The sequence below is a fragment of the Pseudophryne corroboree genome, chromosome 5 (genome assembly GCF_028390025.1).
Source record: "Pseudophryne corroboree isolate aPseCor3 chromosome 5, aPseCor3.hap2, whole genome shotgun sequence".
In the NCBI taxonomy this organism is placed as follows: Eukaryota; Metazoa; Chordata; class Amphibia; order Anura; family Myobatrachidae; genus Pseudophryne; species Pseudophryne corroboree.
Genome location: NC_086448.1, coordinates 629,982,911 through 630,008,104, shown reverse-complemented (window position 1 = coordinate 630,008,104; position 25,194 = coordinate 629,982,911). Strand labels below are relative to the sequence as shown.

At 45.3% G+C, this 25,194-nt stretch overlaps 1 protein-coding gene across 3 annotated transcripts in view; it reads left to right on the top strand.

Annotated features, from left to right (window-relative positions):
- Positions 1 to 25,194, top strand: part of ABHD3 (abhydrolase domain containing 3, phospholipase) — a 120,078-nt gene that overhangs the window by 63,038 nt on the left and 31,846 nt on the right. The gene's annotated exons all lie outside the window — the stretch shown is intronic.

The following is a 25,194-nucleotide window of genomic DNA, read 5'->3' as shown; positions in this document are numbered from 1 at the left end:
TGAAAAGGGGTGTCGCCACACAATAGTACTCACAATTTACGTTACGCCACACAGTAGAGAGCCTTATACATGGTACGTCACACAGAAGAGAGCCTTATACACCTTACGCCAGGATTTGGTATGATATACCGATGGACGGGATGCCGTCGGTCATAATACAGACAGCGGCATCCCAACCATCAGAATACCGACAGCCCCCCAGAAAGTACCCTAATCCTCCCCGGTGGTGCCTAACCCTAACCCTTCCTGCTTGGTGCCTAACCCTTCCTGCTTGGTGCCTAACCCTAAGCCCCCCCTTCCCGGTACCTAACCATCCCTTTGCCGTCCCTGCACCCTAAACCCCCTTGTAATGCCTAAACTTAATCTCCCACCCACAGCGGCAGGAGGCGAGCGCGTCCCTCTAGAAGAACGTTCAAGATTCCAGGCATTGGTATTTTAACGCCGGAATCCTGAGCTCCGTCAGTATTTTGATGCCGGCATTATGTCGCCTTTCGGGATTCCGAAAGGCGACATAATGCCGTATACACGTTACGCCACACAGCAGAGAGCTGTATACACGTTATGCCACACAGCAGAGAGCCTTATACACGTTATGCCACACAGCAGAGAGCCTTATACACGGTACACCAGACAGCAGAGAGCCGTATGCACGTTCCCTCACACAGTAGAGACCCTTATACATGGTATGCTGGTGTCTACCTTATGTGCATACCAACATTTACTACCAGGAATGTGAGATAGATAGATAGATAGATAGATAGATATTGATGTAGCCAGCCTCATCTTTGCTGGAATGTGTAAGGCATGGGCGAACGCATCGCGGCAAGTTGCAGTAAATACCGTGCTGTGGCTAGTTGCACTCGTTTGCTCCATAGAAGTCTAAGGGGGGTGTTCAATTAGTGCCGATATTTTAAACTAGTCGAAAAAGCGTCAGTTTCCGCCCGTATGTAGGTCGAATTCACATTCGACCTATTCAAAGCACGTTCCGATTTTCGACTTGTCAAAAAATCTGCCTGGTCGAAAACCACGTGGATCAGCAAATTAGCCGCCAACATTAAACCCGAATTAGCGAATTAGCCGCCACATGAAACACGTGGATTTCGACAAAATTCTTGTTTTGTCGAATTTCCGTGCGTTTCACAGTTTTTTGGTCTATTCGACCCCCCCAAAAATGGCATGGAGAAAACGGTGCAAAACACTGTCGAAAACTCCCGCTATTGGCTACCAAACGGTCGAATTAGTGCCGATTTTCCGACTGTCGGAAAACTCGGCACTAATTGAATATTTCCCTATGCCTCAGACATGGGCACACTAGCCATGAGCATGGCTATATCTGTAGATATTGATATATGTACTGTATACACACATATAGTAAAACACACACATTAGAATACATATATACACACACCCATAGAGAAAAAACACACACCTACAGCAAAACACATATATACACACAAACACACACCCATAGGAAAACACATACACACACTAAACACCAATAGCAAAACACATACACACACACCCATAGGAAAACAGATATACACATACACACCCATAGCAAAACAAACACACAAACAGCTAAACATACACACACAGCCAGCAAAACACACACACCCTTGTATTTACAGTACATGTGTTTTCTTTATCCACAACTTACTTTGCTGCACCTCCTGGCTCTGGCTCCCTGGTTCCGGCAAGGCTCTTCACTGCAGGGGGTGATTGCTGACGTCTCCAGTGCACACACTGCTGCCCTGTCAGTGACTCTCCCTCCTCCCTCCCGGCCTCCCCCTTCTCCCAGCATGCAGTCACAGACAGTGGACAACACAGAGCCAGCTGCAGCAGCGCGGTGCCGAGTTGAAGGGTGATGAGATCACCCTTCTCACTCACTGGCGCCGTGTCCTGTGTGCAGACTACCTTCTTTGTCAGGTCCCATGGCGCAGCGGCAGGCAGCGTGTAATGAGTCAGTCTGACTCATTACATTGCTGCCGGCTGTGGGCGCCTTCATAGCGCTGGGCCTCTGTGCATTGCACTGGCTGCCCTGGCGCAAGTTCCGCCGCTGTGCTAGGCGCCCGTCCCAGTGCGTACTGTATCTGCAGTCATTGGGTATGTTTACACACATGGTGTGTTGTTTTTAATAGAGATGAGCGCCGGAAATTTTTCGGGTTTTGTGTTTTGGTTTTGGGTTCGGTTCCGCGGCCGTGTTTTGGGTTCGACCGCGTTTTGGCAAAACCTAACCGAATTTTTTTTGTCGGATTCGGGTGTGTTTTGGATTCGGGTGTTTTTTTCCAAAAAACCTAAAAAACAGCTTAAATCATAGAATTTGGGGGTCATTTTGATCCCAAAGTATTATTAACCTCAAAAACCATCATTTCCACTCATTTTCAGTCTATTCTGAATACCTCACACCTCACAATATTATTTTTAGTCCTAAAATTTGCACAGAGGTCGCTGGATGACTAAGCTAAGCGACCCTAGTGGCCGACACAAACACCTGGCCCATCTAGGAGTGGCACTGCAGTGTCACGTAGGATGTCCCTTCCAAAAAAACCTCCCCAAACAGCACATGACGCAAAGAAAAAAAGAGGCGCAATGAGGTAGCTGTGTGAGTAAGATAAGCGACCCTAGTGGCCGACACAAACACCGGGCCCATCTAGGAGTGGCACTGCAGTGTCACGCAGGATGTCCCTTCCAAAAAACCCTCCCCAAACAGCACATGACGCAAAGAAAAAAAGAGGCGCAATGAGGTAGCTGTGTGAGTAAGATAAGCGACCCTAGTGGCCGACACAAACACCGGGCCCATCTAGGAGTGGCACTGCAGTGTCACGCAGGATGGCCCTTCCAAAAAACACTCCCCAAACAGCACATGACGCAAAGAAAAAAAGAGGCGCAATGAGGTAGCTGTGTGAGTAAGATAAGCGACCCTAGTGGCCGACACAAACACCGGGCCCATCTAGGAGTGGCACTGCAGTGTCACGCAGGATGTCCCTTCCAAAAAACCCTCCCCAAACAGCACATGACGCAAAGAAAAAAAGAGGCGCAATGAGGTAGCTGTGTGAGTAAGATAAGCGACCCTAGTGGCCGACACAAACACCGGGCCCATCTAGGAGTGGCACTGCAGTGTCACGCAGGATGTCCCTTCCAAAAAACCCTCCCCAAACAGCACATGACGCAAAGAAAAAAAGAGGCGCAATGAGGTAGCTGTGTGAGTAAGATAAGCGACCCTAGTGGCCGACACAAACACCGGGCCCATCTAGGAGTGGCACTGCAGTGTCACGCAGGATGGCCCTTCCAAAAAACACTCCCCAAACAGCACATGACGCAAAGAAAAATTAAAGAAAAAAGAGGTGCAAGATGGAATTGTCCTTGGGCCCTCCCACCCACCCTTATGTTGTATAAACAGGACATGCACACTTTAACCAACCCATCATTTCAGTGACAGGGTCTGCCACACGACTGTGACTGATATGACGGGTTGGTTTGGACCCCCACCAAAAAAGAAGCAATTAATCTCTCCTTGCACAAACTGGCTCTACAGAGGCAAGATGTCCACCTCATCATCATCCTCCGATATATCACCGTGTACATCCCCCTCCTCACAGATTATCAATTCGTCCCCACTGGAATCCACCATCTCAGCTCCCTGTGTACTTTGTGGAGGCAATTGCTGCTGGTCAATGTCTCCGCGGAGGAATTGATTATAATTCATTTTAATGAACATCATCTTCTCCACATTTTCTGGATGTAACCTCGTACGCCGATTGCTGACAAGGTGAGCGGCGGCACTAAACACTCTTTCGGAGTACACACTTGTGGGAGGGCAACTTAGGTAGAATAAAGCCAGTTTGTGCAAGGGCCTCCAAATTGCCTCTTTTTCCTGCCAGTATAAGTACGGACTGTGTGACGTGCCTACTTGGATGCGGTCACTCATATAATCCTCCACCATTCTTTCAATGTTGAGAGAATCATATGCAGTGACAGTAGACGACATGTCCGTAATCGTTGTCAGGTCCTTCAGTCCGGACCAGATGTCAGCATCAGCAGTCGCTCCAGACTGCCCTGCATCACCGCCAGCGGGTGGGCTCGGAATTCTGAGCCTTTTCCTCGCACCCCCAGTTGCGGGAGAATGTGAAGGAGGAGATGTTGACAGGTCGCGTTCCGCTTGACTTGACAATTTTCTCACCAGCAGGTCTTTCAACCCCAGCAGACTTGTGTCTGCCGGAAAGAGAGATCCAAGGTAGGCTTTAAATCTAGGATCGAGCACGGTGGCCAAAATGTAGTGCTCTGATTTCAACAGATTGACCACCCGTGAATCCTTGTTAAGCGAATTAAGGGCTCCATCCACAAGTCCCACATGCCTAGCGGAATCGCTCCGTGTTAGCTCCTCCTTCAATGTCTCCAGCTTCTTCTGCAAAAGCCTGATGAGGGGAATGACCTGACTCAGGCTGGCAGTGTCTGAACTGACTTCACGTGTGGCAAGTTCAAAGGGCATCAGAACCTTGCACAACGTTGAAATCATTCTCCACTGCGCTTGAGACAGGTGCATTCCACCTCCTATATCGTGCTCAATTGTATAGGCTTGAATGGCCTTTTGCTGCTCCTCCAACCTCTGAAGCATATAGAGGGTTGAATTCCACCTCGTTACCACTTCTTGCTTCAGATGATGGCAGGGCAGGTTCAGTAGTTTTTGGTGGTGCTCCAGTCTTCTGTACGTGGTGCCTGTACGCCGAAAGTGTCCCGCAATTCTTCTGGCCACCGACAGCATCTCTTGCACGCCCCTGTCGTTTTTTTAAAAATTCTGCACCACCAAATTCAAGGTATGTGCAAAACATGGGACGTGCTGGAATTTGCCCATATTTAATGCACACACAATATTGCTGGCGTTGTCCGATGCCACAAATCCACAGGAGAGTCCAATTGGGGTAAGCCATTCCGCGATGATCTTCCTCAGTTGCCGTAAGAGGTTTTCAGCTGTGTGCGTATTCTGGAAACCGGTGATACAAAGCGTAGCCTGCCTAGGAAAGAGTTGGCGTTTGCGAGATGCTGCTACTGGTGCCGCCGCTGCTGTTCTTGCGGCGGGAGTCCATACATCTACCCAGTGGGCTGTCACAGTCATATAGTCCTGACCCTGCCCTGCTCCACTTGTCCACATGTCCGTGGTTAAGTGGACATTGGGTACAACTGCATTTTTTAGGACACTGGTGAGTCTTTTTCTGACGTCCGTGTACATTCTCGGTATCGCCTGCCTAGAGAAGTGGAACCTAGATGGTATTTGGTAACGGGGGCACACTGCCTCAATAAATTGTCTAGTTCCCTGTGAACTAACGGCGGATACCGGACGCACGTCTAACACCAACATAGTTGTCAAGGCCTCAGTTATCCGCTTTGCAGCAGGATGACTGCTGTGATATTTCATCTTCCTCGCAAAGGACTGTTGAACAGTCAATTGCTTACTGGAAGTAGTACAAGTGGGCTTACGACTTCCCCTCTGGGATGACCATCGACTCCCAGCAGCAACAACAGCAGCGCCAGCAGCAGTAGGCATTACACGCAAGGATGCATCGGAGGAATCCCAGGCAGGAGAGGAATCATCAGAATTGCCAGTGACATGGCCTGCAGGACTATTGGCATTCCTGGGGAAGGAGGAAATTGACACTGAGGGAGTTGGTGGGGTGGTTTGCGTGAGCTTGGTTACAAGAGGAAGGGATTTACTGGTCAGTGGACTGCTTCCACTGTCGCCCAAAGTTTTTGAACATGTCACTGACTTATTATGAATGCGCTGCAGGTGACGTATAAGGGAGGATGTTCCGAGGTGGTTAACGTCCTTACCCCTACTTATTACAGCTTGACAAAGGCAACACACGGCTTGACACCTGTTGTCCGCATTTCTGTTGAAATACTTCCACACCGAAGAGCTGATTTTTTTGGTATTTTCACCAGGCATGTCAACGGCCATATTCCTCCCACGGACAACAGGTGTCTCCCCGGGTGCCTGATTTAAACAAACCACCTCACCATCAGAATCCTCCTGGTCAATTTCCTCCCCAGCGCCAGCAACACCCATATCCTCCTCATCCTGGTGTACTTCAACACTGACATCTTCAATCTGACTATCAGGAACTGGACTGCGGGTGCTCCTTCCAGCACTTGCAGGGGGCGTGCAAATGGTGGAAGGCGCATGCTCTTCACGTCCAGTGTTGGGAAGGTCAGGCATCGCAACCGACACAATTGGACTCTCCTTGTGGATTTGGGATTTCGAAGAACGCACAGTTCTTTGCGGTGCTACTGCTTTTGCCAGCTTGAGTCTTTTCATTTTTCTAGCGAGAGGCTGAGTGCTTCCATCCTCATGTGAAGCTGAACCACTAGCCATGAACATAGGCCAGGGCCTCAGCCGTTCCTTGCCACTCCGTGTGGTAAATGGCATATTGGCAAGTTTACGCTTCTCCTCCGACAATTTTATTTTAGGTTTTGGAGTCCTTTTTTTACTGATATTTGGTGTTTTGGATTTGACATGCTCTGTACTATGACATTGGGCATCGGCCTTGGCAGACGACGTTGCTGGCGTTTCATCGTCTCGGCCATGACTAGTGGCAGCAGCTTCAGCACGAGGTGGAAGTGGATCTTGATCTTTCCCTAATTTTGGAACCTCAACATTTTTATTCTCCATATTTTAATAGGCACAACTAAAAGGCACCTCAGGTAAACAATGGAGATGGATGGATACTAGTATACAATTATGGATGGACTGCCGAGTGCCGACACAGAGGTAGCTACAGCCGTGGACTACCGTACTGTGTCTGCTGCTAATATAGACTGGATGATAATGAGATGTAGTATGTATAAAGAAGAAAGAAAAAAAAAACCACGGGTAGGTGGTATACAATTATGGATGGACTGCCGAGTGCCGACACAGAGGTAGCTACAGCCGTGGACTACCGTACTGTGTCTGCTGCTAATATAGACTGGTTAATAATGAGATGTAGTATGTATAAAGAAGAAAGAAAAAAAAAAACACGGGTAGGTGGTATACAATTATGGATGGACTGCCGAGTGCCGACACAGAGGTAGCTACAGCCGTGGACTGCCGTACTGTGTCTGCTGCTAATATAGACTGGATGATAATGAGATGTAGTATGTATAAAGAAGAAAGAAAAAAAACCACGGGTAGGTGGTATACAATTATGGATGGACTGCCGAGTGCCGACACAGAGGTAGCTACAGCCGTGGACTACCGTACTGTGTCTGCTGCTAATATAGACTGGATGATAATGAGATGTAGTATGTATAAAGAAGAAAGAAAAAAAAACCACGGGTAGGTGGTATACAATTATGGATGGACTGCCGAGTGCCGACACAGAGGTAGCTACAGCCGTGGACTACCGTACTGTGTCTGCTGCTAATATAGACTGGATGATAATGAGATAGAAAAAAAAACCACGGGTAGGTGGTATACAATTATGGATGGACTGCCGAGTGCCGACACAGAGGTAGCTACAGCCGTGGACTACCGTACTGTGTCTGCTGCTAATATAGACTGGTTGATAATGAGATGTAGTATGTATAAAGAAGAAAGAAAAAAAAACCACGGGTAGGTGGTATACAATTATGGATGGACTGCCGAGTGCCGACACAGAGGTAGCTACAGCCGTGGACTACCGTACTGTGTCTGCTGCTAATATAGACTGAATGATAATGAGATGTAGTATGTATAAAGAAGAAAGAAAAAAAAAAACCACGGGTAGGTGGTGGTATACAATTATGGATGGACTGCCGAGTGCCGACACAGAGATAGCTACAGCCGTGGACTACCGTACTGTACTGTGTCTGCTGCTAATATAGACTGGATGATAATGAGATGTAGTATGTATAAAGAAGAAAGAAAAAAAAACCACGGGTAGGTGGTATACAATTATGGATGGACTGCCGAGTGCCGACACAGAGGTAGCTACAGCCGTGGACTACCGTACTGTGTCTGCTGCTAATATAGACTGAATGATAATGAGATGTAGTATGTATAAAGAAGAAAGAAAAAAAAAAACCACGGGTAGGTGGTGGTATACAATTATGGATGGACTGCCGAGTGCCGACACAGAGATAGCTACAGCCGTGGACTACCGTACTGTACTGTGTCTGCTGCTAATATAGACTGGATGATAATGAGATGTAGTATGTATAAAGAAGAAAGAAAAAAAAAAACCACGGGTAGGTGGTATACAATTATGGATGGACTGCCGAGTGCCGACACAGAGGTAGCTACAGCCGTGAACTACCGTACTGTGTCTGCTGCTAGTATAGACTGGATGATAAATAATGATATAAAAAATAAATATATATATATATCACTACTGCAGCCGGACAGGTATATATTATATAATGACGGACCTGCTGGACACTGTCTGTCAGCAGAATGAGTTTTTTTATAGAATAAAAAAACACCACACAAGTCACACGACGAGTGTTTAACTTTTTCAGGCAGACAATCACAATATACTGGTGGTCAGTGTGGTCAGGTCACTGGTCAGTCACACTGGCAGTGGCACTCTGGCAGCAAAAGTGTGCACTGTTTAATATGTACTCCTGGCTCCTGCTATAACCTATAACTGCTCCCCAGTCTCCCCCACAATTAAGCTGTGTGAGCACAGTCAGATATTATACATAGATGATGCAGCACACTGGGCTGAGCACAGATATGGTATGTGACTGAGTCACTGTGTATCGTTTTTTTCAGGCAGAGAACGGATTATATTAAATAATAATAAAACTGCACTGGTGGTCTCACTGGTCAGTCACTAGTATAACTAACTAACTACTATCAGCAAAATTCTGCACTCTCTGAGTACTCCTCCTAAGCTCCAGTAAATGAAGTGTCTCACTCTCACTCTCCTATCTATTTCTAAACGGAGAGGACGCCAGCCACGTCCTCTCCCTATCAATCTCAATGCACGTGTGAAAATGGCGGCGACGCGCGGCTCCTTATATAGAATCCGAGTCTCGCGATAGAATCCGAGCCTCGCGAGAATCCGACAGCGTGATGATGACGTTCGGGCGCGCTCGGGTTAACCGAGCAAGGCGGGAAGATCCGAGTCGCTCGGACCCGTGTAAAAAAACATGAAGTTCGGGCGGGTTCGGATTCAGAGGAACCGAACCCGCTCATCTCTAGTTTTTAATTCAGCCTGTTGCTGATGGGGTTCATGCTATGGCATGCGTTATGCTGTTATTGGTTGTGTTTACACACACTGGTTGTGTTACGCTTTTATGTCCGCGTATTGCTGCATATTCTTCATGCCGTCGGCTGGTGTTCTATTGAATGCCACGTTCGGCGGCATACTGAGGTGTGAGCTGGTAAGATGCTCACCGTGGTTTAACAATAAATTCTTTCCTTGAAATGTCCGTCTCCCTGGGCACAGTTACTTAAACTGGAGTCTGGAGGAGGGGCATAGAGGGAGGAGCCAGTTCACACCCAATCAAAGTCTTAAAGTGTGCCTATGTTTCCTGCGGATCCCGTCTATACCCCATGGTTCTTGAAGCATCCCCAGCATCCTCTACAGACTAAGAGAAAAGGATTTACCAGTAGGTATTAAAATCCTATTTTTTTTTGGCACCAGATCTCTCCTTTTTATCAATGAAAGTTGAGTGCATGAGGATCCAGGTAGTTCATAACCTGATCTGCTTTTCCCGTATGTTGATCACAGCCCTCTATAATAGTGTCCTCTCTATGATAGTCTTTATAGACCGTAAAGCTTACGAACATAGGGGGTAATTCCAAGTTGATCGCAGCAGGAAATTTTGTAGCAGTTGGGCAAAACCATGTGCACTGCAGGGGGGACAGATATAACATTTGCAGAGAGAGTTAGATTTGGGTGGGTTATTTTGTTTCTGTGCAGGGTAAATACTGGCTGCTTTATTTTTACACTGCAATTTAGATTGCAGATTGAACTCGCCACACCCAAATCTAACTCTCTCTGCACATGTTATATCTGCCTCCCCTGCAGTGCACATGGTTTTGCCCAATTGCTAACAAACTTGAAGCTGCGATCAACTCTGAATTACCCCCATTCAGCAGTAAATTAGAGTAACACACACTCCCATACAGCACTGCAAATAGCTGCAGGAAAGCTGCCGAGTTACCACTGAAGTGCGGCAGCAGTATTAGTCAAACAATACTTTTTTTTTTTTTTATGTTTTTATTGAAGAAATGTCTGATACAATAAAAAGCTAAATAAAACAATACATTTTATAACCCATGTTTTGGGAGACCTTTGTCACACAAATGCCAGCACCATAGGAAACTTTCAGCTAGTGTATTCCTCCAAAGACTTAACGTGACCTTTACACGTTGCCGGTGGGATTGAAGCGAGAAGAGGGTCAGTGTGCAGCCTCCATGCGGGTCCCCCTTTTGCCGCCACAGTTGCGGAGTACATTTTGGCACTGTGCTATGTTCCCCACAATACTGCACATACGGAAACATTTGGGAAAATGATGGCTGCTTAATTTTCCCGGTGATTTCTGCAGTGCCTGCAAGGACTCCGGAGAGGTAAGTGTAATGTATTGCTGCAGCCATTATTGTTTACACACACATGCATGTTTCCTATGCATATATGCAACAAATATATGTTCCTTGAAAATCTTTCCAAATGTCAGATATGGTCTATGAAAATGCTGGAATTTGAGGGTGATTCTGAGTTGATCGCAGCAGGATCTTTGTTAGCAGTTGGGCAAAACCATGTGCACTGCAGGGGAGGCAGATATAACATGTGCAGAAAGAGTTCGATTTGGGTGGGTTACTTTGTTTCTGTGCAGGGTAAATACTGGCTGCTTTATTTTTACACTGCAATTTAGATTGAAGTTTGAACACACCCCACCCAAATCAAACTCTCTCTGCACATGTTAAATCTGCCTCCCCTGCAGTGCACATGGGGGGTCATTCCGAGTTGTTCGCTCGGTAATTTTTTTCGCATCGCAGCGATTTTCCGCTTAGTGCGCATGCGCAATGTCCGCAGTGCGACTGCGCCAAGTAAATTTGCTATGCAGTTAGGAATTTTACTCACGGCTTTTTCTTCGTTCTGGTGATCGTAGTGTGATTGACAGGAAGTGGGTGTTACTGGGCGGAAACTGGCCGTTTTATGGGTGTGTGCGGAAAAACGCTACCGTTTCTGGGAAAAACGCGGGAGTGGCTGGAGAAACGGAGGAGTGTCTGGGCGAACACTGGGTGTGTTTATGACGTCAACCCAGGAACGACAAGCACTGAACTGATCGCAGATGCCGAGTAAGGTTGAAGCTACTCAGAAACTGCTAAGAGGTGTGTAATCGCAATTTTGAGAATCTTTCGTTCGCAATTTTAAGATGCTAAGATTCACTCCCAGTAGGCGGCGGCTTACCGTGTGTAAAGATGCTAAAAACAGCTTGCGAGCGAACAACTCGGAATGACCCCCATGGTTTTGCCCAAGTGCTAAAATATTTCCTGCTGCGATCAACTTGGAATTACCCCCTATGTGTAGAACTCATTATTAGAAGTGTTTTACAGCAATGAAATAGCTGTAAAACAGATCTACCCTGATGTCAGAGTGAATGGGATTTAGGTGGAAATAGTTTAACCATTGCTAGAATGACTTTAGAATGACTGAGTCTTAAAACCTGAAAATTTCTACACACTTATCATCTATTACTCTCAGCCTTAACCAGGCAGCAGTTTACATGGGTGAGCTATTACTATTTTTATTACAGGTTTATTGTATATATATATTTTTTTTTTCTTAGTTTATCACCATCGTTGCTCAATATGCATTGCAAAGTTTTAGTATGTCATTCTCCATCTAATAATGTTCTGACTTTATGTTCTTAAAGAATTAATGTGACTAGTTGTTTTAATGCTATATTTAGGAAGGAAATGTTTGGTTTATTGTATCTCTGATTATATAAGTCTGTTGCTCCAATTTCAGAGGAGTCTGGAGTAACTGAAGATTTGCCAAGAGCAGAGGTTCTCAAACTCGGTCCTCAGGACCCCACACAGTGCATGTTTTGCAGGTCACCCAGCAAGTGCACCGGTGTGTTAATTACTCACTAACACATTTTAAAATGTCCACAGGTGGAGCTAATTATTTCACTTGCAATTCTATGAGGGGACCTGGAAAACATGCACTGTGTGGGGTCCTGAGGACCAAGTTTGAGAACCTGTGGCCAAGAGTATCCGCTAATGAATTAAATCTGGTTGTTTGTGAGTGAATGTGAGATATAGTTTGGGATTGTTAAATAATTTGTAGGCAGGCAAGGTAGTTTTGTTTTGCTTAACATTTTCACAGCCACGTCACATATGATCATGTGGTTCTTGTTGTATCACCTGCACTGACGTATGATTAGGTCACAGATTTTTTAATAGAAAATTAGTTACTTTATAGGTGTTTCATTAGTTAGAATAGAGGTGTGTACATACTGTATATGTTGCTTGTAAAGATGTGATCATTTCCTTTTATGAGTTTAAAATAAGTCACTGAAGCTGCTACACACCATTATCTAGAAATTGCAGCTTGTGTAACTATCCAGAAAACACATCTTAAAAAATTCAAATCTACACAGATTTTAGTTGTTCATGGACAACGTTACAGTTGACTTAGATCTGTCATTATGAGTATGCAGTCACCGTCTCACTGTACTAATAGAACCATACTTGCCTACCTGACCCTCTCCATGAGGGAGAAAATGCTCTGTTCCTGGACTTTCCTGGTAATGTATGATTGCCATCACCTGTGGTGAAACACCTTTCCTATCAATTACCTAGCTCGCCACAGGTGATGGCAATCATACATTACCAGGAAAGTCCAGGAACAGAGCATTTTCTCCCTCATGGAGAGGGTTAGGTAGGCAAGTATGAATAGAACATTATTTGCTCACCCGGTCAGGTCTGCCCAACATACCATATGTGCCACATTCATAACAGAAATCTCATATTTGCAGTAGGGCTGGAGATCTGGATTTTAACCTGCTGCTAAAAATGGCTAGCTGTAGACTGGATGTCATTATCCCCTAGATATTTTTGTAATCCTTAATTGCGCACTGCCAATGTTGGAGCTCCCCTTGGGCATCCTAAAGGAGGTGTTCTGCAGAATGATCCAGATTAAATCTATCCTGCTACTAATGCTATTAGGTACAGCATTACTGGATCTAATAGCAGCATACTTATACAGTACATCTCCCCTTAACACTAGTTCCTGTCAAATTGTTAAGAAAACACAAAGTAAATAAAATTATATTGGAAAAGAAAAGAGGGAGTCCCGCACCAGATTTCTTTTGATAATAAATAGTAATTCCAGGGATATAGTCTCTTAATAGCTGTATACCATGCAAATATGAAGCTATAGACTGGTGATACCCACTGATCCTAGGATATATACAAGGAAAAGAGTAGAAAACAGGGATCAGTTTCTCTGGGTGCACTCGCTCCCATTAATACCAAGTATTGTTATTGGTATTATATCAGTGTCATTCAACTTTTTATATATACGAGTTGACACTCAATTTATAGTACATACCAATACCCATATGGAATATATCAACTATATTAGTATCCCATATGAAGTATTTTGACCTTTATATAAGGCCACAAACAGCGAAATATAAGACAATAAAAAATAGTTGGATGTGAAATAGAAAAAAATTGACAAAAAAAAAGAAAAAAGTTTTTTATTTTGTCCTGGTGCAAAATAATAAAGAAAGTATTAAACACAATGCCGTGTGCCGCCTATTATTTCTTGGTTATGTATATTGGATATATGAATTGTATTCCACTCGTGTATTATTTGGAACAATGTGATTAGGATAGACCTAATTCCCTAATAGACCTGTCGCAACCTTGCTCAGTTGATATTAGACAATTTTTATCCTAATTGGATTTGAGTATTGTTTTATAATGTATTGCTATGCAAGGACAATAATTCCCAACCTTAGTGTTGCATCTGTATTTCTGTTCTATTAAGTGTTACAGTCATTCCTAAGTGATACATATGAAATCATTCTGTGTTAAGCAATTGTTGCTTTAATAAGCAGAATGTCTTACTGTGTTATGACTGTATCACCATACCATTGGAGATCTGCAGTCTCCAATGTAGGATCCCCTGGGAAGATACTTATTTGGCTATGTGTCGCCTGTGCTCATGTATTAAATTTCATACATACATAGTGGTAAGTGGCCAAATGGTAATATGATATATAAACCATTAAGAGAGGGTCAAAGCACATCCCCTTTCTTAATCAATTGTGCATTTTTTGCCCGCCGATAAGGTAGTGTATATACATTGAGTTAGTATATTGTTCGAATGTGTCCTTTAAGGTATCCAGGTAATGTAGGTCTCACAATATGAAATTGTACGTATGATATACTGTTGCTACAGCACTGTGAGACTTTAACAGCACGTATCACAAACAGTACTTGCTATTCTGTGAGATATCTGTGGCATTGAACAACACAGACTGTGATCGTGCGCCGTGCACCATATAAAACCAGCACAATATATGTTAGTACTGCTAATACGCTATTTCCAATGATAATAATTTACCAGCACAGCAGTTCCCACATTGCCTTACTATCCATATAAGTGCGAGTGGTGTGTAGCACAATGTTAGTAACAGTATATCATACGTACAATTTCATATTGTGATACATACATTATCTGGATACCTTAAAGGACACATTCGAACAATATACTAACTCAATGTATACACACTATCTTATCGGCGGACAAAAAATGCACAATTGATTAAGAAAGGGGATGTGCTTTGACCCTCTCCTAATGGTTTATAATAAGAATTTACTTACCGATAATTCTATTTCTCATAGTCCGTAGTGGATGCTGGGGACTCCGTAAGGACCATGGGGAATAGCGGCTCCGCAGGAGACTGGGCACATATAAAGAAAGCTTTAGGACTATCTGGTGTGCACTGGCTCCTCCCCCTATGACCCTCCTCCAAGCCTCAGTTAGGATACTGTGCCCGGACGAGCGTACACAATAAGGAAGGATTTTGAATCCCGGGTAAGACTCATACCAGCCACACCAATCACACCGTATAACCTGTGATCTGAACCCAGTTAACAGCATGATAACAGAGGAGCCTCTGAAAGATGGCTCACAACAATAATAACCCGATTTTTGTAACAATAACTATGTACAAGTATTGCAGACAATCCGCACTTGGGATGGGCGCCCAGCATCCACTACGGACTATGAGAAATAGAATTATCAGTAAGTAAATTCTTATTTTCTCTAACGTCCTAAGTGGATGCTGGGGACTCCGTAAGGACCATGGGTATTATACCAAAGCTCCCAAACGGGCGGGAGAGTGCGGATGACTCTGCAGCACCAAATGAGAGAACTTCAGGTCCTCTTTAGCCAGGATATCAATTTTGTAGAATTTTACAAACGTATTTGCTCCTGACCAAGTAGCTGCTCGGCCACGTTGTAAAGCCGAGACCCCTCGGGCAGCCGCCCAAGATGAGCCCACCTTCCTTGTGGAGTGGGCATTTACAGATTTTTGGCTGTGGCAGGCCTGCCACAGAATGTGCAAGCTGAATTGTACTACAAATCCAACGAGCAATAGTCTGCTTAGAAGCAGGAGCACCCAGCTTGTTGGGTGCACACAGGATAAACAGCGAGTCAGATTTCCTGACTCCAGCCGTCCTGGAAACATATATTTTCAGGGCACTGACAACGTCTAGCAACTTGGAGACCTCCAAGTCCCTAGTAGCCGCAGGCACCACCAATAGGTTGGTTCAGGTGAGACGCTGAAACCACCTTTGGGAGAAACTGAGGACGAGTCCTCAATTCCGCCCTGTCCGAATGGAAAATCAGATAAGGGCTTTTTCAGGATAAAGCCGCCAATTCTGACACGCGCCTGGCCCAGGCCAGGGTAAACAGCATGACCACTTTCCATGTGAGATATTTTAACTCCACAGATTTAAGTGGTTCAAACCAATGTGACTTTTGGAACCCAAAACTACATTGAGATCCCAAAGTGCCACTGGAGGCACAAAAGGAGGCTGTATATGCAGTACCCCTTTTACAAACGTCTGAACTTCAGGGACTGAAGCTAGTTCTTTTTGGAAGAAAATTGACAGGGCCGAAATTTGAACCTTAATGGACCCAATTTCAGGCCCATAGACACTCCTGTTTGCAGGAAATGTAGGAATCGACCCAGTTGAATTTCCTCCGTCGGGCCTTACTGGCCTCGCACCACGCAACATATTTTCGCCAATTGCGGTGATAATGTTTTTGCGGCTACATCCTTCCTGGCTTTGATCAGGATAGGGATGACTTCATCCGGAATGCCTTTTTTCCTTCAGGATCCGGCGTTCAACCACCATGCCGTCAAACGCAGCCGCGGTAAGTCTTGGAACAGACAGGGTCCATGCTGGAGCAGGTCCCTTCTTAGAGGTAGAGGCCACGGATCCTCCGTGAGCATCTCTTGAAGTTCCGGTTACCAAGTCCTTCTTGGCCAATCCGGAACCACGAATATAGTGCTTACTCCTCTCCATCTTATCAATCTCAGTACCTTGGGTATGAGAGGCAGAGGAGGGAACACATACCCTGACTGGTACACCCACGGTGTTACCAGAGCGTCTACAGCTTATTGCCTGAGGGTCCCTGGACCTGGCGCAATACCTGTCGAGTTTTTAATCATGTGGAAGACTTCTGGGTGAAGTCCCCACTCTCCCTGGTGGAGGTCGTGCTGAGGAAGTCTGCTTCCCAGTTGTCCACTCCCGGAATGAATACTGCTGACAGTGCTATCACATGATTTTCCGCCCAGCGAAGAATCCTTGCAGCTTCTGCCATTGCCCTCCTGCTTCTTGTGCCACCCTGTCTGTTTACGTGGGTGACTGCCGTGATATTGTCCGACTGGATCAACACCGGCTGACCTTGAAGCAGAGGTCTTGCTAAGCTTAGAGCATTGTAAATGTCCCTTAGCTTCAGGATATTTATGTGAAGTGATGTCTCCAGGCTTGACCATAAGCCCTGGATATTCCTTCCCTGTGTGACTGCTCCCCAGCCTCGCAGGCTGGCATCCGTGGTCACCAGGACCCAGTCCTGAATGCCTAATCTGCGGCCCTCTAGAAGATGAGCACTCTGCAACCACCACAGGAGGGACACCCTTGTCCTTGGTGACAGGGTTATCCGCTGATGCATCTGAAGATGCGATCCGGACCATTTGTCCAGCAGGTCCCACTGGAAAGTTCTTGCGTGGAATCTGCCGAATGGGATTGCTTCGTAGGAAGCCACCATTTTACCCAGAACCCTTGTGCATTGATGCACTGAGACTTGGCTCGGTTTTAGGAGGTTCCTGACTAGCTCGGATAACTCCCTGGCTTTCTCCTCCGGGAGAAACACCTTTTTCTGGACTGTGTCCAGGATCATCCCTAGGAACAGAAGACACGTCGTCGGAACCAGGTGCGATTTTGGAATATTGAGAATCCAATCGTGCTGCCGCAACACTACCTGAGATAGTGCTACACCGACCTCCAACTGTTCCCTGGTTCTTACCCTTATCAGGGAATTGTCCAAGGAAGGGATAACTAAAATTCACTTCCTTCAAAGGAATATCATCATTTCGGCCATTACCTTGGTAAAGACCCGGGGTGCCGTGTACCATCCATACGGCAGCGTCTGAACTGATAGTGACAGTTCTGTACCATAAACCTGAGGTACCCTTGGTGAGAAGGGTAAATTTTGACATGAAGGTAAGCATCCTTGATGTCCCGAGACATCATGTAGTCCCCTTCTTCCAGGTTCGCAATCACTGCTCTGAGTGACTCAATCTTGAATTTGAACCTCTGTACGTAAGTGTTCAAAGATTTTAGATTTAGAATCGGTCTCACCGAGCCGTCCGGCTTCGGTACCACAACAGTGTGGAATAATACCCCGTTCCCTGTTGCAGGAGGGGTATCTTGATTATCACCTGCTGGGAATACAGCTTGTGAATGGCTTCCAAAACTGTCTCCCTGTCAGAAGGAGACATCGGTAAAGCCGACTTTAGGAAACGGCGAGGGGGAGACGTCTCGAATTCTAATTTGTACCCCTGAGATATCACCTGAAGGATCCAGGGGTCTACTTGCGAGTGAGCCCACTGCGCGCTGAAATTCATTGAGACGGGCCCCCCACCGTGCCTGATTCTGCTTGTAAAGCCCCAGCGTATACTGAGGGCTTGGCAGAGGCGGGAGAGGGTTTCTGTTCCTGGGAACTGGCTGATTTCTGCAGCCTTTTTCCTCTCCCTCTGTCACGGGGCAGAAATGAGGAACTTTTTGCCCGCTTGTCCACGAAAAGACTGCGCTTGATAATACGGCGTCTTCTCATGTTGAGAGGCGACCTGGGGTACAAACGTGGAATTCCCAGCTGTTGCCGTGGCCACCAGGTCTGAAAGACCGACCCCAAATAACTCCTCCCTTAATAAATCAATACTTCCAAATGCCGTTTGGAATACGCATCACCTGACCACTGACGTGTCCATAACCCTCTACTGGTAGAAATGGACAACGCGCTTAGACTTGATGCCAGTCGGCAAATATTCCGCTGTGCATCACGCATATATAAAAATGCATCTTTTAAATGCTCTATAGGCAAAAATATACTGTCCCTATCTAGGGTATCAATATTTTCAGTCAGGGAATCCGACCACGCCAACCCAGCACTGCACATCCAGGCTGAGGCGATTGCTGGTCGCAGTATAACACCAGTATGTGTGTAAATACCTTTTAGGATACCCTCCTGCTTTCTATCAGCAGGATCCTTAAGGGCGGCCATCTCAGGCGAAGGTAGAGCCCTTACAAGCGTGTGAGCGCTTTATCCCCCCTAGGGGGTGTTTCCCAACGCACCCTAACCTCTGGCGGGAAAGGATATAATGCCAATAACATTTTAGAAATTATCAGTTGTTATCGGGGGAAACCCACGCATCATCACACACCTCATTTAATTTCTCAGATTCAGGAAAACTACAGGTAGTTTTTCCTCACCGAACATAATACCCCTTTTTTTGGTGGTACTCGTATTATCAGAAATGTGTAAAACATTTTTCATTGCCTCAATCATGTAACGTGTGGCCCTACTGGAAGTCACATTCGTCTCTTCACCGTCGACACTGGAGTCAGTATCCGTGTCGGCGTCTATATCTGCCATCTGAGGTAACGGGCGCTTTAGAGCCCCTGACGGCCTATGAGACGTCTGGACAGGCACAAGCTGAGTAGCCGGCTGTCTCATGTCAACCACTGTCTTTTATACAGAGCTGACACTGTCACGCAATTCCTTCCAACAGTTCATCCACTCAGGTGTCGACCCCCTAGGGGGTGACATCACTATTGCAGGCAATCTGCTCCGTCTCCACATCATTTTTCTCCTCATACATGTCGACACAAAAGTACCGACATACAGCACACACACAGGGAATGCTCTGATAGAGGACAGGACCCCACTAGCCCTTTGGGGAGACAGAGGGAGAGTTTGCCAGCACACACCAGAGCGCTATATATATACAGGGATAACCTTATATAAGTGTTTTTCCCCTTATAGCTGCTGTATAGTTAATACTGCGCCCAATTAGTGCCCCCCTCTCTTTTTTTAACCCTTTCTGTAGTGTAGTGACTGCAGGGGAGAGACAGGGAGCTTCCCTCCAACGGAGCTGTGAGGGAAAATGGCGCCAGTGTGCTGAGGAGATAGGCTCCGCCCCTTTTTCGCGGACTTTTCTCCTGCTTTTTTATGTATTCTGGCAGGGGTTAAATGCATCCATATAGCCCAGGAGCTATATGTGATGCATTTTTTTTGCCATCCAAGGTGTTTTTATTGCGTCTCAGGGCGCCCCCCCCCCAGCGCCCTGCACCCTCAGTGACCGAAGTGTGAAGTGTGCTGAGAGCAATGGCGCACAGCTGCAGTGCTGTGCGCTACCTTGTTGAAGATGCCTTCTGGCTCTGTAAGGGGGCCGGCGGCGCGGCTCTGGGACCCATCCAAGCTGGGCCTGTGATCGTCCCTCTGGAGCTAATGTCCAGTAGCCTAAGAAGCCCAATCCACTCTGCACGCAGGTGAGTTCGCTTCTTCTCCCGTTAGTCCCTCGATGCAGTGAGCCTGTTGCCAGCAGGTCTCACTGAAAATAAAAAACCTAATCTAAAACTTTCACTAAGAAGCTCAGGAGAGCCCCTAGTGTGCACCCTTCTCGTTCGGGCACAGAGATCTAACTGAGGCTTGGAGGAGGGTTATAGGGGGAGGAGCCAGTGCACACCAGATAGTCCTAAAGCTTTCTTTAGATGTGCCCAGTCTCCTGCGGAGCCGCTATTCCCCATGGTCCTTACGGAGTCCCCAGCATCCACTTAGGACGTTAGAGAAATATCATTAATGTGCATGAATATTATCAGCCGAAAGGGAATACACTACATTCAAGTATCGTCACATATATTTGCATATGTATGAAGGACTTTATAGAAGAAAGATCATCATTGTACTTTTCTATATATGATAAAGGGTTATCATGAAGATATATATTACATCATAACTGGGAACCATTTGGCCACTTACCACTATGTATGTATGAAATTTAATACATGAGCACAGGTGACACATAGCCAAATAAGTATCTTCCCAGGGGATCCTACATTGGAGAGACTGCATATCTCCAATGGTATGGTGATACAGTCATAACACAATAAGACATTCTGCTTATTAAAGCAACAATTGTATCTACTTGTGGCCGGAGACACTAACCAGCCACACGTGTAATGGCGGCCGCAGCACTGAAGGGGTTAACCCCTAGTGCCCGGCGCCATTAGGAAGACAATGGGCGCTTGGCGCCACTTTTAAACTGTGCACTGGTGCTAGGCGCCATCTTTAAATGTATTGTGGGTGCTAGGCACCGGGTATTTAAAAATATGTGTAATACTGTGTTTTCACCATGTTATAGTTAATGCTCTAGGCACAGTTGTAGGATTGTACATTTACAATGCAGCAAATGCCAGCACTTAGAAGGAATGTGTAAGCTGTGTTGGTTTTAAAATGCATTTACGTTTGAGGACAAATGGCCTTGGAAGCTTCTCACCTAGGAATTGAGATGCTGATGACCCTGGCACCTGGAAAGGGGTGTATGGACAAGCCATTTCTTTGAGATTGAGATGTGTCTCTGTGTAACTTTATAGACACATGCAGGTGAAAGGATTTGTTTGCTGTCTTCTCTGAATATTGGCCCTCATTCCGAGTTGTTCGCTCGCAAGCTGCTTTTAGCAGCATTGCACACGCTAAGCCGCCGCCTACTGGGAGTGAATCTTAGCTTAGCAAAATTGCGAACGAAGTATTCGCAATATTGCAAAAAGATTTTTATGTGCAGTTTCTGAGTAGCTCGAGACTTACTCTTCCAGTGCGATCAGTTCAGTGCTTGTCGTTCCTGGTTTGACGTCACAAACACACCCAGCGTTCGCCCAGACACTCCCCCGTTTCTTCAGCCACTCCCACGTTTTTCCCAGAAACGGCAGCGTTTGTTCACACACTCCCATAAAACGGCCAGTTTCCGCCCAGAAACACCCACTTCCTGTCAATCACACTACGATCAGCAGAACGAAGAAAAAACCTCGTAATGCCGTGAGTAAAATACCAAACTTCTTAGCAAATTTACTTGGCGCAGTCGCAGTGCGAACATTGCGCATGCGCAGTTTGCGGAAAATCGCTGCGATGCAATGAAAAAGAACGAGCGAACAACTCGGAATGACCCCCATTGTGTGAACTGGTTTTGCATGGAGACACAAGTTGCTGCTAAATCAGATTGTGTTTTATGAATGCAAACTAGTGTGTTTCGTTTACCAACAGTTTGATGTAACATTTCTTAGTCTGCATTATGTGTGATGCAGATTATGTTTAATTAACAGTATAAGAACGTTGTCTATATGTGAGAGGGTGAATGCAATTGAAATGCAAGTTACATTTACATTTGTGAAAGAGACAGGAACATGGTAATCAGATTGTGTTTGGGAAAGCACACTGGTTTGGTTATATATGAAGAGGAGCAGGAATGTGCTTTATCTAATTCTTAACTTTTGAAATGTAACTTGTATTTATTTATATTTTCTGCGATAACCTGATTGGTTGGATAAGACAGGGAGGGCTTACCTTTACCCCCCCTGTGGTACTGTGTGTAAAATTGACATAAAAAGGAGGCCTGCGTGCCTCCAGAGTGTATTTGTACCATCTTCATTCTGCTGGAACATCTTGCTGTATGCTATTGCCCCTACCAATAGGGAAGAGTCTTTTTTAAGACTATTATTGAGCAAATTAACATAATCTGCCTCAAGAAGATTGCTTCATCTTGTGACCTACAGGGTTATGCCAAACATAGCCCCGTCCTCTGGCTGTCCAGGGAAGCACCTAACGTCTCCAAGTTCCGCCTTCCGCTAGCTACTGGTAGAGGCCTAGCAAGTGGCTAGTGGGGATTCGTCAATACCACACAGGTGTGGTAAGGCAGTGTGTCGGCACATACAGATCAGAACCGTGGTTCCAAACGCCACGGCAGGTTAGGAGTTTGGTGGTGGCAGCATAAACCCGCCCACAGCGCAGTGGGTGGAGTCGGTAACAGGTGGTTACTGACGGTAAGCGGGAATCCCCTATGTGGTCAGGTCCCGTGTGACCTAACCTTCCATTCTGTGCACAGGGGACAGGACGCGAAAGCGGTGAGTGCTTTCGTACGGAACCGTCCTGTCACACTACTATAACATCCTGCTTAACTCAGAAAGATTTCATATGTATCACTTAGAAATGACTGTAACACTTAATAGAACAGAAATACAAATGCAACACTAAGGTTGGGAATTATTGTCCTTGCAAAGCAATACATTTTAAAGCAATGCTCAAATCAAATTAGGATAAAAATTGTCTAATATCAACTGAGCAAGGTTGCGACAGGTCTATTAGGGAACAGAATATTGACTAGGGACATGTATTAGTCATAGACTATATATATCCTAATCACATTGTTCCAAATAATACACGAGTGGAATACAATTCAGATATCAAATATACATAACCAAAAAATAATAGGCGGCACACGGCATTGTGTTTAATACTTTCTTTATTATTTTGCACCAGGACAAAATACAACTTTTTCTTTTTTTTGTCCATTTTTTCTATTTCCGTCCAACTATTTTTTATTGTCTTATATTTCGCTGTTTGTGGCCTTATATAAAGGTCAAAATACTTCATACGGGATACTAATAAAGTTGATATAATCCATATGGGTATTGGTATGTACTATAAATTGAGTGTCAACTCATATATATATATATATATATATATATATATATATATACAAACAGAGAACCCAGCACTCACCAAAGTAAACTCGCTTATCCTCAACAATTCAATAAATAAATGATGGGGGTTTAGTTGGTGGATTGGCCAATGCACGGAAGCCTGTATACCGATTTTCAAGGTACCCCACCTTCATACAGGTCCTACACTATCACAGAGTCTTAAAACCTGACTACCACACTGCTGCATCATCTGCCTGCTAGGTGTAATGTGTACCTGCCACAGACTTTATGGCTTTTAAAGGCACACTAGTCACCTATTGCACTGGCTCAAAGATGATTGCTAAAAAACAGCTGAGACAGGTTCAGGATAATAAAGTCCACACAGGGGTGCATGAGAAAGCTAGTGGCCACGGTTAATAATATATATAAAAAAGAAGTTGAATAACACTGATATAATACCAATAACAATATTTGGTATTAATGGGAGCGAGTAAACCCAGAGAAACTGATCCCTGTTTCCTACTCTTTTCCTTAAATAAAATTATATGTTAATAATGATAATATCATACCTAAACTGTCATACTGTAGGCACTTCATCTGTCATATGCTCTAATAATGTGTGGATGTCCCACAAAACATGCCAGTCTCCCCCCACCCTAGCTTTCTACAAAACTAAAACTAAAGACAGTGTAAAATGGGTACTGGAAATAAGGACTCATGAGGCAGGTCTTCTGGTTAAAACAAAGTATCTTTACTGGCATCTGACACTGTAGAACCGCATACTTAGGCTTAGGCCTGGACACACAGGTACATAACTGAAAAATAAGCAGACAAACAAAAAAGTCCTAGCACTCCTTGTGCTCAATAGTTAATCTGCAGCAGTGGCTTGCAGCCACATATGCCATGCTTTCTTGGCATGGCCAATGTCCACAGTCGCTGACACTACAAACTGTTCCCTGCTCACTGGCCTTTAACAGGCGGCGAGCACAGCGTGTCCCCTCGTGGGCTCGCTGCGCTCGCCATGCTTCAGGGCCGGTCGCCACAAGTTTCTATTACCCCACTAGGGTGGTGGCATGAACCATCACCCAAGTGGGGAAACCGGTCCTGACCGCGAGTATTGCAGATAGTGTCGGGATTCCAGCGTTCTGTATATTGACTGCCGGGATCCCGTCTGGCGGTCAATTGACTAACTTCACGTGTGTAATATAGGACTGATAATATGGGTCAATACAAAAATATAAGACCTGCCTTATCCAGGAGAGCCACATGGAGATTCTCGTATTTCCCAGGTGTAACCCACTCAGCCAACTGAGCTATTTGAGTGGCCAGGTAGTATAGGCGCATGTCTGGCAGCTCCGAACCGTTCTAACTCCTATATCTACACAATGTTTTAACAGCAATTCACACTCACCTGCAACCCCATATAAAGAAAGCAATATGGCGGGAAATTACCTGAAATTGTGAAATGGGGATATAAACAGAGGCATTCTGAAGAATGTACAAAAACTTCGGCTGGACGATCATCTTAATTAAATTGACACGTTCCGTAACAGTTAGAGGGAGTTTCTGCCAAACTCAACTTCTTACGCATAGATTATCAATCTGAGGGATTAGATTTAAGGCAACAAAATCAGCAGGAGAATGAGACATTTGAATACTGAGATAAGTGACGGGCTGCGGAGTGGAAGGAAATACCGGAAACACCACCAATTTGTCCTAGTTAATATGAACTCCTGAGTAAAAAACATCTTTTACGAAGGCAACGAGAGCAGATAAGGAATATGACATATCTGATAAATACAAGATCATGTCCTCAGCATATAAACTGGTCTTTTCCTCCCAGCCAGCAAGCTGAAACCCTTTTATATCAGAGGAAGCTTGAATTGTACACTCCAATGGTTCAATTGCAAGCACAAAAAGCAAAGTGGACAGTGGGCACCTCT